General features: G+C 38.3%; 1 protein-coding gene across 3 annotated transcripts in view; it reads left to right on the forward strand.

Moving 5' to 3' along the window:
• Ttll7 (tubulin tyrosine ligase like 7) overlaps positions 1–17992 on the forward strand; it is a 133382-nt gene that overhangs the window by 20576 nt on the left and 94814 nt on the right. The window lies entirely within an intron of this gene.

Genomic DNA, 17992 nt, shown 5'->3' on the forward strand with positions numbered 1-17992 from the left:
ATGTCAACTCATCATGTAATACTCAATTTGTACAATGAATTATGAACCTGGAAAAAAGAAATATATGTACAATATAACAAATATAGTTTTGTATTTGTATCAATATACAAATTATCTTAAATAGGAATATAAAATAGTTTACATTTGTATCAACATACAAGAATCCATATCAGTGCAATTATCTAGGGCTGATATTTTACTAAATTAGTTTACTAGTATATACAATAATCTACCTTAATAACCTATACCTACCCATTTCCCTTTTTATTTTCTTAAGGAGAATACTGAGTCTAATTTTTATTGTTCCACCCCCAATCTTATAACCATTATTTGTAACCCAGAGAAAATGAAACCTTTGGGAGAGGGGCATCATTTTCTTAGAATTGCTTCCTGCTGTTCAAGGGGTGATGGTATCTCTGTTGGGTCCTGTAAGAAAGCTCAGATAGTTAGGTCTCAATAGGGCTAGATGTAGATGCTATAGCCAGTCTTAGAGTAATGGGTAAGGTTGTCTGAGATTCTGGCTAGAAGTGGAGTATGATGGACCATCTCATCTTGGAACTGTCCTGGATAGGTTTCAGTCCAAAGTTGATCATTGAGTAATGTTCATGGGTACCATGGCATCACTATGGACTGGGTGGAGTCATTGTTGTGGGGAGCCCCATCTTCCTTCTAGAGACTTCAGAGACTGCTATGGGAAAGGCTTATTTTTTATTATTTTATTGTGGAAAAACTTGCACATTTTTAATATCAAAATAGAAAGTTTGAATTTACTTTGGATAGAGAAAGGATTCTCTAAAAGCAAGGACAAGCATGGAAAGAAATAGAATCTTGATGATAATGGTCCCTAGATTACTGGTTTTCTTCTATTCCACAGCAGGTGGCTCTTCTGATATGAGACAGAATTCCAATTCCAAAGCCAGCTTGAATCAGGACCACAACTTTTCTAGAGTTAAAGAGATACAGATGTTAGGCAGTGAGATATTACCCTGTGTATATTGGTACCAATAGGTTCTTTCCTTCTGCTGTAGACATCTGGTTATTCAAGGCCTTATGATTTCTGGAAGATGGGTATTTCTATTATCCTATAAAGACAAAAACAGAACCCTGCCTGACCCTTGTTTGTTAAGTTTTTCTTACAATTTGTATAGTTGTCACATCGGTAGATGAGCTATTACTTCTCCTCACAAGGGGTTTCTCCTGTTCAAATCAAATCTTTATTAGTTTTATTGGTATCCATAGATTTTCTTCTCCTGCAGAAACAAAAGCAAAACTCCTCCCCCAATGTAGGACGTGTCTTGGTTTCCATTATGAGGTCAACACATCTTTCTTTGAAGTAAACCGGTTTAGCTCATGAGTTTTTTCCTGTGTCCAGTGTCTCTCCTCAGCTCTTGTTCCTTTCTCATCAGCACTGAGAAAATTCAAGGTTAATAAAGTATTATCTAATCTATTTCTAGGGGTCATTGTTACCTCTTTGTTTATTCAGCATATACTTTAAAGTTCAATTCATTCTTTCTATGACTGCTTGTTCTGTGGGATTGTGTGTTATACCTCTAATATGCTTTATATTGTAATACACAAAAAACTATCTCATTTTGTTTGAGATGTATGCTGGAGCATTGTCAGTCTTAATTTGTATAGGTATTCCCATGAGAACCATAACTTCTAATAGGTGTGTAATCACACAATCAGCTTTTTCAGAACTCATAGGAGTTGCCCATTTAAATCCTGAATAGATGTCAATGGTATGGTATATATATTTTAATCTTCCAAATTCTGCAAAATGAAACACATCCATCTGCCAAATCTAATTTCTCTGTATACCTTTTGGATTGCTTCCTTGCAGGTAATGGAGTTTGGTTATAGAAGGAACAAGTAGGACTTTTTTTTTTCAATTTCCTTGGCTTGTTGCCAAGGGATGGAGAAATCTTTCTTCAAACTCTTGCTATTTACATGTTGTTTCTTATGAAATTCTGAGGTTTCCAGCACATTACCTATTAATAACTAATCAATCTCATCATTACCTTGTACTAGAGGATTTAGCAGACTCATATGGAATCTGATGTGATATATATATTATGATGTTCCCTATTTCTGATTATTTCCTATAATTGTATAAATAGGGAAGTTAATTCTGTATCATCAGGAGTAAATTCAGCAGTTTCAGTATGTAAAACAACTCTCTGTATATTGAGAGTCAGTGACTGTATTGAGGGGCTCCATGAAGTCCATTAGTACTGTAATAATGGCATTCAGTTCTGTCTTTTGTACAGAACTATAAGGACTTTGAACCACTTAATCTTCTGATTTATATCCTGCTTTTCCTGATTTATTTGCATCAGTATAGAATGTGGGGACTCCAGAGACTGGCTTTTGCCATACAATGGGAGGAAGGACTTATTCAGTTCTTTTTATGAATTCTATTCTCTTACTTTTGGGATAACAATTGTTAATCTCTCCCCAAAATTTACTGCAGGCTATTTGCCAGTATTCATTATATTTCTATAAAGAGGAAATGTCCTCATTAGTTAAGGGTACTACAATTTCTGCTGGGCCCATTCCTATCAATTGATGAAGTCTTAATTTTACTTTTAGAATCAAATCAGAGATCTTTTCCACATAAGTTTTTAATTTCTTACTTGGTTTACATGTTAGAAATATCCATTCCAATAAAGTATCTTCTCTCTGCATCAAAATCCCTGTGGGGATTTTCTCGAAGGGAGTATGACTAGAATGCAGTTAAGTTCTAGATTCACATGATCCACATGTGCTTCTCATATTTTCTATTAGAGCCAATTCCTTCTCATCTTCAGCTGATACTTCTCTTGGAATATTTAAGTCCTTGTCCCATTTTTGGGTGTTAGCCAAATTTACTAGTCAGTTTTTAGATATTTCAATGACAGCTTGTAAGTTGGAAATGCTTCTTAACAATTTTTGAAAATCTTTAAGAGTCTGCAATCAATCTCTCCTGAGTTGTACCTTGTGGGGTCTAATTTTTTTTTGGAGATCTATCTTATATCCTAAGTAGTTAATAAAATTTCCTCTTTGTATCTTTTCAGAAGCAATTTGTAGTCCCCAGAGGGGCAAACATTTCTTTACTTCTTCAAACATGCTTTCTAAGGTACCTAACTTTGGATCAGCTAATAAGATATCATCCATATAATGATAAATTATAGATTGTGGAAATTTTGCTTGAATTATTTCCAATGGTTTTTGCACAAAATATTGGCACAGGGTAGGGCTATTTAACATTCCTTGTGGGAGGACCTTCCATTGATATCTCTTGACTCACTGGGAATTACTATAATTAGATATTGTGAAGATAAAGGTAGGGCTTAGTACTTCTGAGAGTTCAATGGCAGTTGTGCTGTGTTTGTGTACAGCCTGAACAGTTGGTGGCTTCTTTTTATAGTATCTTGTAATATTAGTCCTAGAAACACAAATTGGTCTGTATTCCATTTCTGTGTCTGGAGGAATTTTAATCAGGATATTCCACTGCTGTAACAGCTCTTGGTCCTAAAGATTCACTGCTACATTTGCCACATATGGCTTTAGCCTTCCTTTCTGTCCTTCTGGCCCTATGTACTCAACCCATCTTGAACTTTGTTTTACCTGAGATAGGGTTCCAATCCCTAGAAGTTGGACATCTACCTCTTGAAGAGGCCATTCAGATGCCATGTAATTGGTGTAATTACAGTTACATCCATACCTGTGTCTACCAGGCCCTCTAGAACAACGCCATTAATTCATACTCTAAGCTTTGGTCTTTATTCATTTATGGAAGTCTGCCAAGATATTCATTTTATGGTGTTTTTTGAAGTTTTTTAATCTATCAGAGCTGTTCTATCATCTAGTGCAGTATTATTCTTTACATTAGACACTGGGTTATTTAATAGTCCTGGAGAGAAATTTCCTCCACAGTGCCTGGAAATATTTGGACCACATTTGATTTGCGGGGCCTGCAAGAGGCTCCCCAAAGCATTTTTTCTAGTAAAGGGTTGCCTCATATTTCTATTATTGATGTGTATTCATTGGTCCATTGTTGGTCCTTGCCACATTTTCTGCATAATCCAGAAGTTTGAAGTCCCCTGTTTGGTTTATTTCCACAAGAAATGTAGCTTCTAGGAGCACCCTGTGTACAATTTCTTCTCGTATGACATGGTGTACCACAGTTAAAACATTTGGCAACTCAAGGCCTCCTTCCATTTCTGGAAATCGTCTTTCCTATTCAAGCCTTATTACCATAGTTAAGAGATTAAACACTGTTTGTATATTGAATCCATTTCTCCAACAGGGCTGACCTGACCTTTAAAGGTGTAAGTATTCTTTTATATTCTGTATTAGCATCGTTAAAAGCCAAAGATTGAGTTAATACTTGTCTTAGTCCTTGGTCTGATACTGTCTTGTTTATAACCATGGTCAGCCTTTGTACAAAATCAGTAAATGGTGCTTGTGGTCCTTGGAAAATCTTTATATATAGCTCAGTTAGATTCCCTGGTTCTGGAATATTTTCCAAAGAAGTTAAAGCTGCTGTATGGAATAGGGATATTGTATGCTCATCACAACTAGCTTTCATTTCTATCAGCAAAATAGCCCTCACCAAGAATTTGATCTTGGGAGATCTCAAAACCTCTGATCTTACCCTGCTGTTTTAAGATCCTTGCTTCCTTTCTCAACCAGCTTTTCCATTGTAACTGCTGGCTATATTCTAGAACAGCTGAGATTCACTGATTCCGGTCATCTGGTATGATTCTATTTGTAGAAGGCCGTGTATTTAACATCTGTTTTACATATGTTGAGTGTATACCGAGGTGACCACTGCTTCCTTAGCGGTTTTTTAAATCTGTCATACAAACAGATTGCAAGATATATTCCACATATGGCTCAGGCTGTTTATCATCTGTTGACTTCTTACGGATGGTGACAAGAGCTACCTGGTGATGTTATTACTTGTATGGCCTTGCCCTTCTGCTGATTAATTTCTTTGTTATCTTTACTGAGAGATTCCTCCAGAGCTTGAAATCCAGTAACTACTGCCTGTTGTAATGTTTGCACCTCCTCTGTTGTAAAGGGTTCTAAAGATTTCATGGAATCATAAAATTTTTTATATTCTTCTGAAGCATATGATTCCATAGACTTTATTTTATCAATTAGCAATGATCTTTCCTCATTATGAATTATCTGGATAGCATTGACATTGCTCTGAAGAGTTATTGTTTTATCCATTAAGTATTCATATTTATTATCAATAGAATTAAATCTGGTTGTACAGTTATTATTAATGGACTGAAGTTCTTGTGGTAAGTTAGTAGACTACATAGAAAGAATCCATTTATTTAAGTCTTCAATCAGTCCTATTAATGTCTCATTTTTGCTGTTATTATTGAGCCAGTTCTTTAATGATATGCTGTGAATGACTATGCTAATTGTCATTGTAGTGAGCATTATATATGTCCCAGGAAGATTGTATATGTCTTGTAAAATTTCATTCATAATACAAACAAAAAGATTTTTAAATTCCTGAGAAGTAACTTTTTCTGCCATTTTTTTAGAAATATTCAAAATTTGTAAAGAAAATTTTATTAATTAATTTATTTATTAATCAGTTTTAAGGTGTGAAATTATTGAGTAATTTTACCTTAGATGAAATCCTTAAGAGCTGGTATCTCAGTTCTTGTGATGATTTTTTGGGTGTAGTAGCAATGTTCAGCCAGCAGGTTTTACAGGTACAGCTCTAAAGCTACAAGGTCCTGAAGCATGTTTTGAAGACCTTGACCTGTATTGGGCCTAAAGAGCTACTGAGCAAATCCTACTGGCATGTGCAACCACAACTGGCTGTGCATGTATGAGATGGGGGATGCATCTGTGGGCTGGACTCAGCCAAGCCAGGTGGGCTCCTGTGGTGCGGTGCTTCAAAGTCATAGCTAGAACAGCTACCCACTACACTAATGTTTATAGAATACACTTAAAACTTAAATATTTTCGATTAGAATTTAAACCTTAAATACTATCTCATAGAGTAGGTACTGTACCAGTATGACATAGGTAAATTCTTCAAATATATAAGATACTGATATTAGCAAGAATATATTGATATTATATGGTGGAGCATATGTAGTATTTGTATATAGTTGTTGGGTTGACTTGTGAAATTTGTGAGAAGTATTGAGGCCATAATTGAATATGGTGGAGATTGTTGTAATATCAGTATGAGTATCTGCTCTATGTTACTGTCACTATAATTAGATTATTTCCTCTGACACTATGGGATCATGACTGAAGAACTGTAAGTCTAGAGAAATGCCCAATCCTTTCCATTTTTAGCCTTTGTTAGGATGCAGTTCAATTCACTCCATAGCAATAGAAATGCATTCTTTTTGTTCACAGAGAATGGGGACCATTTTCTGAATCTAATCTTTAAATGAAGGGTCATTTGTTTTCAGAGCTTTCCAAGGTGATAACCCCAAGCCAGAAATAATCCATCCAAATTGAATTTTAGAATTTGTGAGAAGTATTTAGAGTTACATCTTGCAGAGACTGACGTGTATTGTCAGTATGATTATCTGCAGTCTTATGTAACCTTTCTAATTTTCAAATTATCCCCTTGACACTGTGGAACCACATGGGTCTTTTGCATTTAAAAGTTGAACTATAGCATGTATTATAGGTAGATTTTTAAACAACATTGCCAGAGGCTCAATGACTTAATTAAGATTAATAATAAAACATCTAAAAGGTTCTAATAAAATCAATCATTCCTGTGTGACTGATAAAATAGGCTTGAATTTATCAACAATCCCTTCCATCCACCTCCCATTTGCTTTTCTCCTTTACAGTATTTCCATTTCTCTGTGAAAAGCTAACTACATTCTTTTGGAGAACTTTCACATATAAATAGTATATAAGTCTTTTACTATTTGTTATTACATTTTAATAAAGAGTTTGAGCATTTTAGGTCAATGCTATTATAAAAGAAGCCATGGAGTTCTTGGTCATGAGAGTACAACTGTATGTTGTTCTTTTTAGCGCTGTTATGTCTTGAAACCAGATTTACTGGTATCTGGGGTTGAACAGGGTGGGGAAGGCAATGCATATTAAGAATTCAATGTGAAGGTCAGCCATGGTAGGGAACATAATAGGGATGCATCTGACATGTAGCAGAAGGAATGGGTCCTTTTGGGGGGAGATTGCAGAGAACTAGTGTTATAATTGGGTCCTATAAAATCCAGAATGGCTTTACATGACATACTTAACTATTCTTATCTCCATCCCTTGTAAGCTGAAGGGGAAAGTCTTTACTGAATAAGCTTTTTGGTATTGTAGAGGACATAGAGATTAAGACTGTGAATGGCAAAGTAAAATTCTTTGCTTGCAAGTGGTAAGGTGCCAGTCTTACTGCCTGCAATATGCATTATCATGTTTATTTGCAGCATAGAAATAGTAATGGTGTAAGATTCAGAGAGGGGTTAGATTTTATTACATAACCTATTTAAACACTCTACACAGTGCTCATGTTCACCCATCCACTCATTCAATAAATACCTGTCTGGCACCTAGCATGCTCCAGGTGCTTTTCTGGGTGTTTGGAATATGTGAGCAGAAGCCAAGACAGTCCTTTTATTTGTAAGTTTATAGTTCACCAGAGAGGGCTAGAATTAGGCTTGAAAGGGACCAAAGGCTATATGAGAATGATATCAGGATGTGAGTTCTACCTGACCATAAGCTAGGGATAGGAGGGCTTGCCATCTAGATGGAAAGAATGGGATGTGCAAAGTCTGTATAAGTTGGAAGAGACAAGTGATTGGAACACAGTGAAAAGGAATGTGGCTCAGGGTCTTACTGGAAAGACTTGAGGGAAACAGGCAGTTAGATCTGATGGATGTTCCACCAGGGAGGGGATCCTTTGAAAATGGCATTCCACAAGCATTCAGAGTGAGGTATTTGGTTGTAGGAATTAGAAGGAAATCATCAAGTTCTTGTGTCTTTGGATCTTGTGGTAAGTCAATAGGGCTGTCAATCAGATTACAACACCTGGACATGATGACTTGGGAAGCACAGGTCAAAACTAGACTTTGTCAGACTCTACTCTATGTAACCCTGACAGTGTTGTTGACCTCCATGAGCTATGGAGCCATGTACATATGTGCCTGTCCGAGGGAGCCTGGATGTACCATGTTTAGAGAGGCTGAAAAAGAAGGCCGTGTAAAATCTAGGGAAACTTCACATTCAGATGCTGCCCTGTGCCATCAAGGACAGAAGCAGAGCAGTGCCAGCATGTGGGGGATGGATGCATACTTCCCTATAGTTACCCTCAGAGCATAATGGAAATCGTAAAAAAATACATGCTTATTTATTCAGTGGCTGTCCCTAGCCTGAATCCAGGCAAAGATGGGACTTCTTAGCTTCATTGCACCATTCCATGAAAGATCATTTTTAGTTAGGCTGCGTATTTTCATGTGAGCATCAGAAAGCCATCAAAACTATGCAAGCCAGCTGGAGGGTGGTTAGTTAGGTTTGGGGAGGGAGGATGGAAGAGTAATATTCAATTTATATTCTGGAGTCCTGCATTTCGTTGAAGAAAACAGATTGGAAAAATTGAGTAGATAGAAATACTTCTGTTAGGAACTTAGTAAATAGTCCAAGTGAGAGAGGATGACAACTAGGATTTGAGGTGGAAACAAGTAAGGATGAGTTCTGAGATGCCCTGGTCATAGAGAACTCAGAGTTTGGTGATGGGATTTTTAAGTGTTGGGGCAGAGGAAAGTGTCAAGGTCATGGACTGGTTCTTGACACTCAGTTTGCAGTGGCATCAAGAACATCTAGATGGCAATGTCTGGTAGGGATGTCACATTCAATTAGTCATTTCTATAGAAGCAGGATCATCATTTTAAGAAATAATAGGTATCTACATGATCATCATTGGCTTACTTTACTGAGCCTTAAGGCCCACCTCTGCTTTATCTATGGCTACCAGATATTCGGTTGCTTCCCCAGGACAGAGAACTGTCTTTTCACATTCCGATTGCACTCTTTAAATCTTTTCATAATCACATGCTTTTCCTCCTTCTGCTTCTGTTAATTCCATGTCCTTCTAGTTCCTAGTGGTCCCCAATGTCCCCATTTCAGGGATCAGCAAGCTTTCTTTGTACAGTCAAATAGTTGCAGCTATTTCACTCTGCTTTTTAAGGGCCTGAGCGTCTGGGGACAAGACACGAGCGAAGGAGGCTGCTGTGTCCAGACTATAACCCCTTTACTAGTCCATCATGTCCCTCAAGTCTCCTTTATTTTTGATTGTCTTCAATTTCCTGCCCCAAAACATGACCAGAGTTTTGAAATTGTCTCTCTCTGCTCCTGCTTTATCCACATTTGTTGTAAAATTCTTTCTCATTTTTTCCTTCACTTCTTGAAGGTCCTCATTTCTTATCTAGTTGAGTCTTAGTAATCTGACTTTTTGTATTGCTGTCTCAAAAATAGTCATGATCTTAACTTTTGAAGTAAGATGACTTCCTTCTGCGCTCTCTCTCTCTCTCTCTCTCTCTCTCTCTCTCTCTCTCTCTCTCTCTCTCAAGATCTCAAGTGTCTGTCTGCATGATGGTCCTGGAGAGGTAAGAAGCAAGTCCTCAATGTGCAGCCTCAGCAACAGAGATAGCATACTGTGTTCTTGGTATTCTCCTGATGTCCATGACCTTGGAGTCTCCACATTGTTCTCTTGCCTCTGATGACTGCCTGTCACATCAGATAAAGACTTTTCATCCAGAATATTCAAAGAATTCACGAGACTCAACAAAACAAATCCCATTAAAAATGGGCCTATGACTTTAGCAGACTCGTTTCCAAGGATGATCCACACAGCGATCAGCATGCAAAGGGAGATTCATTAGCTGTGTTACTAAGGATTCACCAATCACAGCATGGATGGGATAAAACCACACAATTCTCCAATGGCCAGAATCTAAAACACTGACAACATAGAAATGCTGATATGTAGAGCAACAGGAATGGATGCTCATTGATCACTTATATCAAGGAATGAAAAAAAATGGTGCATACTGGAAGAGTCTTTGTGTAGGAATCAGTTTCTTTGAAGTAGACAGTGTCTTTTATACCCGATCCTCTCTTGAATAAACCATTGATCTATTAATCTACCAATTGTATGAATTGCTCACCCATTCATGAAGGCGGAGGTCTCATCTTTTTCAAAGATCTCATTTCTAGTATCTCTTACTTAGGGTTGTTTAGGGCCAGTGTTGAGCCAATGCCCTTGGTGCCCTGCTCATTGTCTCCAGTGTCTTAGTACTTCAGTGTACTCTCCTGCCTCTGTGCAGTGCTGGTGTGTCTTTCTTTACATGAGCGTGTTTAAGGCACTCCGGGAGGCCTTGGGATTGGGAGTTCTTTGCCATTCCTGACCTTCTCCATGCATCCCCTGTTCTCTACTGTCCGAGATCAGGAGGTGGTATGAGTTAATTACTGTATTACCCCAGTAATGCTCAACTAAGATTGATGTTGGATGCACTGACTCTGAAACTGTGTGCTTTATGCCAATTGTTACAGTTTCCCAGGGGACTAAGCTCTAGCTGCTGACACTGGAGCACACCCTTTGTATTGCCTTTCCTTACTTGTGTCCCTTCTCTGCTCCCATTAGCAGTATTTCCTGTAACTTCCCCATACTACTTGTATTTGAATCCTTGCTTCTGAGGAGCATGAACTAAGGCTACCAAGAGGGTAAGAAGAATCATCTCCCATGTCTTCAAAGTTTCTTTCCTCCTCCTCTGATATCTCTTCCTCCTTTGTCTCCTCTCCTCCCTTTTCTTTCTCTTCCTCTGATTACTAAGTATGTAATTCAGAGCCTTGTGCACATTGAGCAAGAACTCTGTTGCTGAGCTTTATCCCTGATCACATCTTAGTTTTTGTAATATTTGTAAATGTCTTAGTTTTCACCTACTTCCTGGTGATTTCTCAAACATGACATGGGAAAAAAAAACTCAAACCAGGACCTAGAAAACAAACCACTTCCACATTGATTTAAGCGGTGTGCTTTCTTTCTTTTCATCTTTAACGGGGAAAAAATCTTTTAGATAAATTCAGGATGTCTGCATGTTCCTCCTTTGCTCTGACTGCAGCGTGGGCAGCACTCCCTACAGATATAAATTGCATTTGTAACTTCACTGTTAGTTATTTTTGCATGGTGATCTCAGGCTTGGCTAGAATACCTGGAATCTGGGATCAGCTTGTTTACATTTTGATTTACTCTGGAAGTGTTAACCTCAGAGGTGGTTTAGCAAATATTTCAAGGACTAAAATAAACACAGAATGCTGTGACTCACAATCATAATCCTTTTGTACTACTTAGGAATCAGTCTTCTGGAAGAATCCAAATTTGTTCACTATTAAAACAGGTCTTTATTGATACAGTTTATTAAAATCCATCTTGGCATATGATTCATGATTATTTTCATATCACTGTAATATAGATGGATAGAAATGGCATATTTACTCAGAGTTAGTAAATCAAAGTAAATATTAAGCTTTACAATTCATTCATCTATTCATAGAAAAATAAATATTATTTCATTTCATATGAATCATTCATTGCCTTGCTCAAATAATTATATCTTCTCAAACTAGTGGAAGCTTTTCATAGCCCATTTTAATAACCACATGATAGCCCATTATTTACTATAGAAATTATTTGAGTACATTTAGATTGTTTTCAGTTTGCTACTTTTCTTTTTTCTTTTATAATTTTTAATTAGTTCATTTATTTTTAATGGGTATGAATATTTAGCCTGCATGCATATATATACACCATATGTGTGGAGTAGTGCCTATGGAGGCCAGAAGAGGGCATTAGATTCCTGGAACTGTAGTTACAGGTGCTTGTGAGCTGCCATGTGGGTGCTGGGAACAGAACCTGGGTCCTCTGCATGAGCAGCTAGTTCTCTTAACTGCCAAGCCAACTCTCTAGCTCCTCTTGGGTATTTTAAAGAGTGGGTTGGCATGCTCCAACATTGTAGATGCTTTTCTCAGGACTAGCTTCTGAAAGTGGAATCCTTAACCTCAGGCATACATAGATGACATAATCGAGGCACTTTCAATGCTTTGTGGCCACTTTCCAGAATCTTTGTGACTGATGGTCTAGAGACCACAGACTCCCTTCAGGTGAAGTAACAACTTCAGTTGTTTTCAGTTTATTTCCGTAATTTTCTATGCTCATTTTGCTAATTTAATAGCAATAAAGTCAGTTTTTCATAAAGTGATGATTTAAATATACGGAGACAATAACTTACTGCTGTGTTATGAGGTATGTTACTTGTAAATAACATCTGAAATTTAGTATCACCACACTGAGACAGTATAATCTAGAAAGTAAATTAAGAAAACTTGTCACTGCCCATCATGGCATACTCTATTTGAGTGTGCTTGCTTCCTTTCTGGGAATGTAAATATTTCATTTACCAAGTAACTCTATTACCTCCATGCGCTTTGCCAAAGTAATATAACCAAGGAACAGCTGACATTGGATATTGTTAAGTGGTGTTTCTGTGCTCAGGTTGAGAAAGTAGAAACAATAAAATTGAATGGAAGCATTTTGCAACTGTTATTTAAAATGATTAATTTTAACGGAATATTTGTGTATGTGTGTGTGGGGGAGTAGAGGGTTAGCTCTTGAGCCTCCCTTGGAGGACTCAGGTTTGATTCCCAGCACTCACAGCCATATGTAACTACAGTTCTAGGGGATCCAACACCCTTTTCTGGCCTCCATGGGCACCAAGCATGTACCCTGTACACAGAAATACGTGCAAGCAAAACACCCATATGTGTATGTATGTATATACATTTATAAAATAAAAATTAAAGAAGATATATTTATAGAGAGATATATTGTGCAGATGTTTGTTCAGTCAAAGGAAAGTTTCTTTTTCATATTTCTTTTGCGTATTTTATATTATAAGCAGGAATGGTCTTCTCCCGAGAGTAAAAAGTTGATCCTGAAATAAGTGTACTCAGTCCTTATTAAGGTCTTTAAGAAGAATATGTTGTATGGATTTTAAGTAAAAAATGATAAATAAAATAAAAGAAAGGACAGGAGCTGGGCATGGTGGTTTAGGCCTGTAATCCCAGGACCCAGGCGGCTGAGGTACAAGGATTGCAGCCAAACTGGGCGTCAGCCCGGACTACAAAACAAAGCTTTGTTTCAAGAAACAAAACACAAGCAACATCAGCAAAGAATAAAAGGGAGGACTCCCTTTAAACAACCTTAATGCTCATTACTACTGTTCTTTCTATAACTTATCACCTGAATTGGCATAGGGGAGTCCCATTTAACAATTGTGTGGACTAGTTTTATGAAGTCCTGTTTTTCCTTGGCAACCTAAGATGAGGCCTGCATTGGAAGATAACAACAGAGAACTTGTGAGTAGGAAAGATGAGTCAGTCCCCTGACCCCAGTGTTATATGAATAAAAAGAAATGACAATATTCCAGGCTCATATCCTAGCTGTTTGTGATAGTTAATGTTGGTTGTCAACTTGACAGGATCTAGAATCACTTAGGAGACAATGCTCCAGGCCTGCTGTGAAGGATTATCTAAATTAGATTGAGATGCAAAGGCTTGCTCCCACCATGGGCGCCACCCTTCCATGTGATAGTTAACTCGGCGCCAGCGTTCATCATTAACAGCTTCCTGGCTGTAGATGTCATGTGACCAACCATAGCAAGCTCCCACAGCTATGCCTCTCTCATCAGGATGGCCTGTGCTCTCAAACTAGGAACCAAAGTCACAGCAATGAGACAAGTAACTAAGATGGTGTCTCTGAGTCTTCCATTCTATATTGAACATAGTATATATACATATATGTGTGTGTGTGTGTGTGTGTGTGTGCATTTATATTTGTATTAATACTTGAAATAAAGTCTGTTTTGCCTGGAACTCAGCTGTTTCATAACATTATGTACTAAGTTCCAAGAAGTAAATAAAATAGACCCCTGGCTGGCCAGAGTGACTTCCCCACCGAAAACATCAAGTACAGGCTGTTTACACTGGACTCAGCATGCTTAAAGTGCTCATCTTGTTGGTGAGTTAGTGAGGAACAGAGGTTGTGTGGATAATCGGAGGAGGAAAAATGTCAGGGAAGATCATTTGGGGATTAGGAGAGGTGAGAGCTGCTACTCATGACTCATGTTTAGCTGACCAATACTAATGTGACCTGGGATCTGAGCTACAGGCAGCTGTGGCATTGACCTTCACACCAATTGCCCACTGGGGTTGTTATTGTTGTGGTTGAGCCAAAGGCATGGTGCTGTTTTATACTTTGCTTCAAGCCCAGTCATTCTCCTCCAGCATCAATGGGCTGGTTGCCATGACTCCCACCCAGGGACCTGCTGCATTGATTGGCTGATGCCCCTGGAGAATGATGCTGTAGGGACTGCTTTAGGCTACAATGCCAATTCCACCTCTTATCCCAAGTTCAGTAATTGCCCTTAAAAGCTTCTTCCTTATATACTACAGGCCATTTTTCAGAATACTGAAGCAGTTGGTTTGGATGGTTTTGTGCAGTTTTGTCATTTTTTTTTTTAAATTGAGAATTGCTAACAATGCTTTCACTTGTGTCCAATTTTAACCAGAATTTTAAAGCTGTATTTTGAGGGAGAAGTGAGTTAGAAGCCCTATCTTGATTGTGAATGACTGGCTTTTGTTTTTTATTTTCTCTTTAGAATCAGCATTGTTAGGATTTCAAATCTGAGTTGCACTCTTTCAGACTGGAGTGCCCCTGTACACGGTACAGATTGTTGGTTTCATCTGGATGTGGGAGTGGATTTTGGAGTCTGTCAGTGTCCTCCCCTGAGCTGCTGCAGTACCGATGCATTTCCTCTGTAGCCACAGATCTTCGCCCTTGAGCTAACCTTGTCTAGGTCAAGATGCAGGAGAGCCTCAGCCTGCCCAGGGCTGAGGTGTGACATGAGTCACACTGTTCTAACCTGGAGGATGTTACCTAGTAATCTTATTCTCCAGGGGGTTATGATGCTGGGTACAGAGTGAGAACCTGGAGGCTTAAAGGAGGTGCGGCTATCATTAATTTTTAACACTAGAAATAGTGATAGCCAGTAAGCTTCCATTTTCCAGCCAAGATCAAATTTCACTGCAAGACACAACACGATCTCATTTGCTTGAGAAAACAAGCGTGCAGTTTCTACTATGCAAAAGTGCTTTTAAAAGTCTTACCTTTCATTTTATACACACTGGAGGCGACTTTAAGGACAGTTCTTATTTTGCATTACTTCCATGCACAAAAAAGGAAAATATGAGTAAAACCAACTGGTTAAGACATTTTCCTAAATGTCTTCCCATTGGAGGACAGATTTCTTTAATCTTTTTGTGATTCAGCCCTCATACTGTGTGCCCTGGATATGGGGAGTTGATGGTGCAGCCCAGGGGTGATGGTGCATGCAGAGAATCCCAGCATTTGGGAGGCTGAAGTGGGAGTATTGTCAGTCTAAGAACAGCTTCAGGGCTACATAGAGGGCACCTTGTAAAATAAAGAGAAAGAAAGAAGCATGGAAGGAAGGGAAGGAGGGAAGTAGGCATGGGAAGGGGAGTAAGTTTACATTTTGGGGCATTTCTATGGTGTTCTTGTTCTATATTGGTATGGGTTTTTCTCTGTGGCAACTGATGTCAATGCTGTTGATTTTGATGTGTTTGAATTAATGATGATAACAATGTCAGGACTCCCCCCTTGCTGATTGTGATTATAAAAGGTATCACATTTTTAGAGAAAGGGGAGAGAAAAGATGCTGATTTAAGGAATTTCTTCATGTGAGTGTGGAGGCTTGCCAGTCCAAAATTTGCTGACAGACTTGGAGTGCAGAGGAGGGATGACATTGAACGTGAATGCACACATGGCTGAGACACTGAACTTAAATACCTACCCAGCTGAGACATAGAGTTTGAATGCCCACTAAGCTGAGGCACTGAGCTTGAATGCCCACCTGGCTGAGGCATAGATAGACACCTTTCTGGGAAACATCAATCTGTGTTCTTTTACCTTCAACCCACTGAATGAAGCACACTTATGTTATGGAGAGTAAATACCTGTAGATTTAGATATTAATTGCATCTACAGAGTACCTTTGCAGCAACATGCATACTAACATTTGAGCAAATATGTGGATATTGTGACCTCTCTATGGAAGACACATATGACTCAGAATTACAAGGAGATTGCCTTTATTTGTGGTCTTAAAACCGAGACTGCAATCTTGATTTGCCATCATGTTATTGTTGAGGAGTTCAATCATTCCTGAGAAATTTTAGCATTTTCATCATTGATTGCCTTCCTAACAGTAGGAGAAATTTAGGTCAGGTCCACCAATGAGAAATAATTAGAAGGGCTTGAAATTCTTTTTGTCACTCCCACAATTTCTGCACCATCTTTACCCCAGCACACTTTGTAGATAATACAAATTGCAAGTCGAAGGGTTTGTAGCCATAAACCCTTGGTGTCCCAATCCCTCCACTAGAATTCTTGCCTGGCTACCACAGATGGGCAGTTCAGGCTGTGTATCCTCTATTACAAGTAGTCTTGGCTAGGGTCACCTTCATAGATTGCTGGGAGTTTCCATTGCACTAGGTGAAATGCATTATTCCCTGTAGAATGATTGGGGACTTACGGATGCAGAGCGTGGTGCCAAGTTCTGAAGAGAGTGCAGAATGTCTATATTTGCCTCTAAGAGGCTTATACTCTTGTGGTTCAAAGAAGAGATTCAAACAAAATGTCCAAATAATCAAATAGCAGAGGACAGTAACATTTGAAGGGCATTTAAAATTACACACTAAATGTATGTTGTTGTAAGATTCACCTTTTCTATGTTATTAACACAGTCTTTTTTTGCCCAGTGGATTGGCTGAAAATAGATAGATGAAGTTCTTTGAAAATAATATAAGAAAGACTGGAGGGATGGCTAAATGGTTAAAGATGTGTATTGATTTTGCAGAGGACCAAAGTTCAATTTCTAGTACCTAGGTCAGACAGTTCAAGACCACATGTAATTCCAACTCTGAGGAATCATATGGCCTCTTCTGACCTCCATGGGCACAACCCTGTGTGCAAACTCATATACATAAAAATAAAATAAACAAAATAGTATTTGTGTATAAGATCCAGCAAGTAGCATAGCCATCCAAGCCACATCAAGAATAGATGTGATTGACAATGCATTAATCAGAAGTGTCCTAAAGACTGCACATTGTTTTCTAGTGAGACTTGTATAATGGATAGTTTTGAATATTAGATTAAGATTTTAAAAAATGGTAAATTCCAATCTCATGTGAAAATCAGCCTTGTTGATTTAGCATTATGTTTAATTTGTATTCCTGATATGCGTACTATGAATATATGGCTACATCTGGTTATGTAGCTATCTAGTGTTGACTGTCATTTTTGAGCATACTTAGGGTTAATATGAATAGTCAGTGTCATGGACGTTGAACGAAGTTTTATTTTTAAGATGTTTCAAGCTAAATAACTTATCTAACAGGAAGCTATATGTGAGCATGATGAAACAGAAGACATGTATTTTACTTGCTACAGCACTTAATAAATTGGTGAGAACTTGTCTTAGTTATGGTTAGGGTTACTATTTTCATGATGAAATACTATGAAATACTTATTTTTGCAAGCTGGGGAGGAAAGGGTTATATGGCTTACACTTCCACATCATAGTCCATCATTGAAGGAATTCAGGATAGGAACCCAAACAGGGCAGGAATCTGGAAGCAGAAGCTGATGCAGAGGCCATGGAGGGGAGCTGCTTACTGACTTGCTCAGCAGTGCTTGCTCAGCCTGCTTTCTTAAAGAATCCTGGACCAGGCTAGGCGTGGCTCCATCCACAATTGGCTGGGACCTCCCCCATCAATCACTAATTAAGGAAATACTCTACTGGCTTGCCTACAGCCCGCTCTTATGGAGACATTTTCTCAATCAAGGTTACCTCCACTC

The sequence above is a fragment of the Peromyscus eremicus genome, chromosome 6 (assembly GCF_949786415.1).
Source record: "Peromyscus eremicus chromosome 6, PerEre_H2_v1, whole genome shotgun sequence".
NCBI classification, from domain to species: Eukaryota; Metazoa; Chordata; class Mammalia; order Rodentia; family Cricetidae; genus Peromyscus; species Peromyscus eremicus.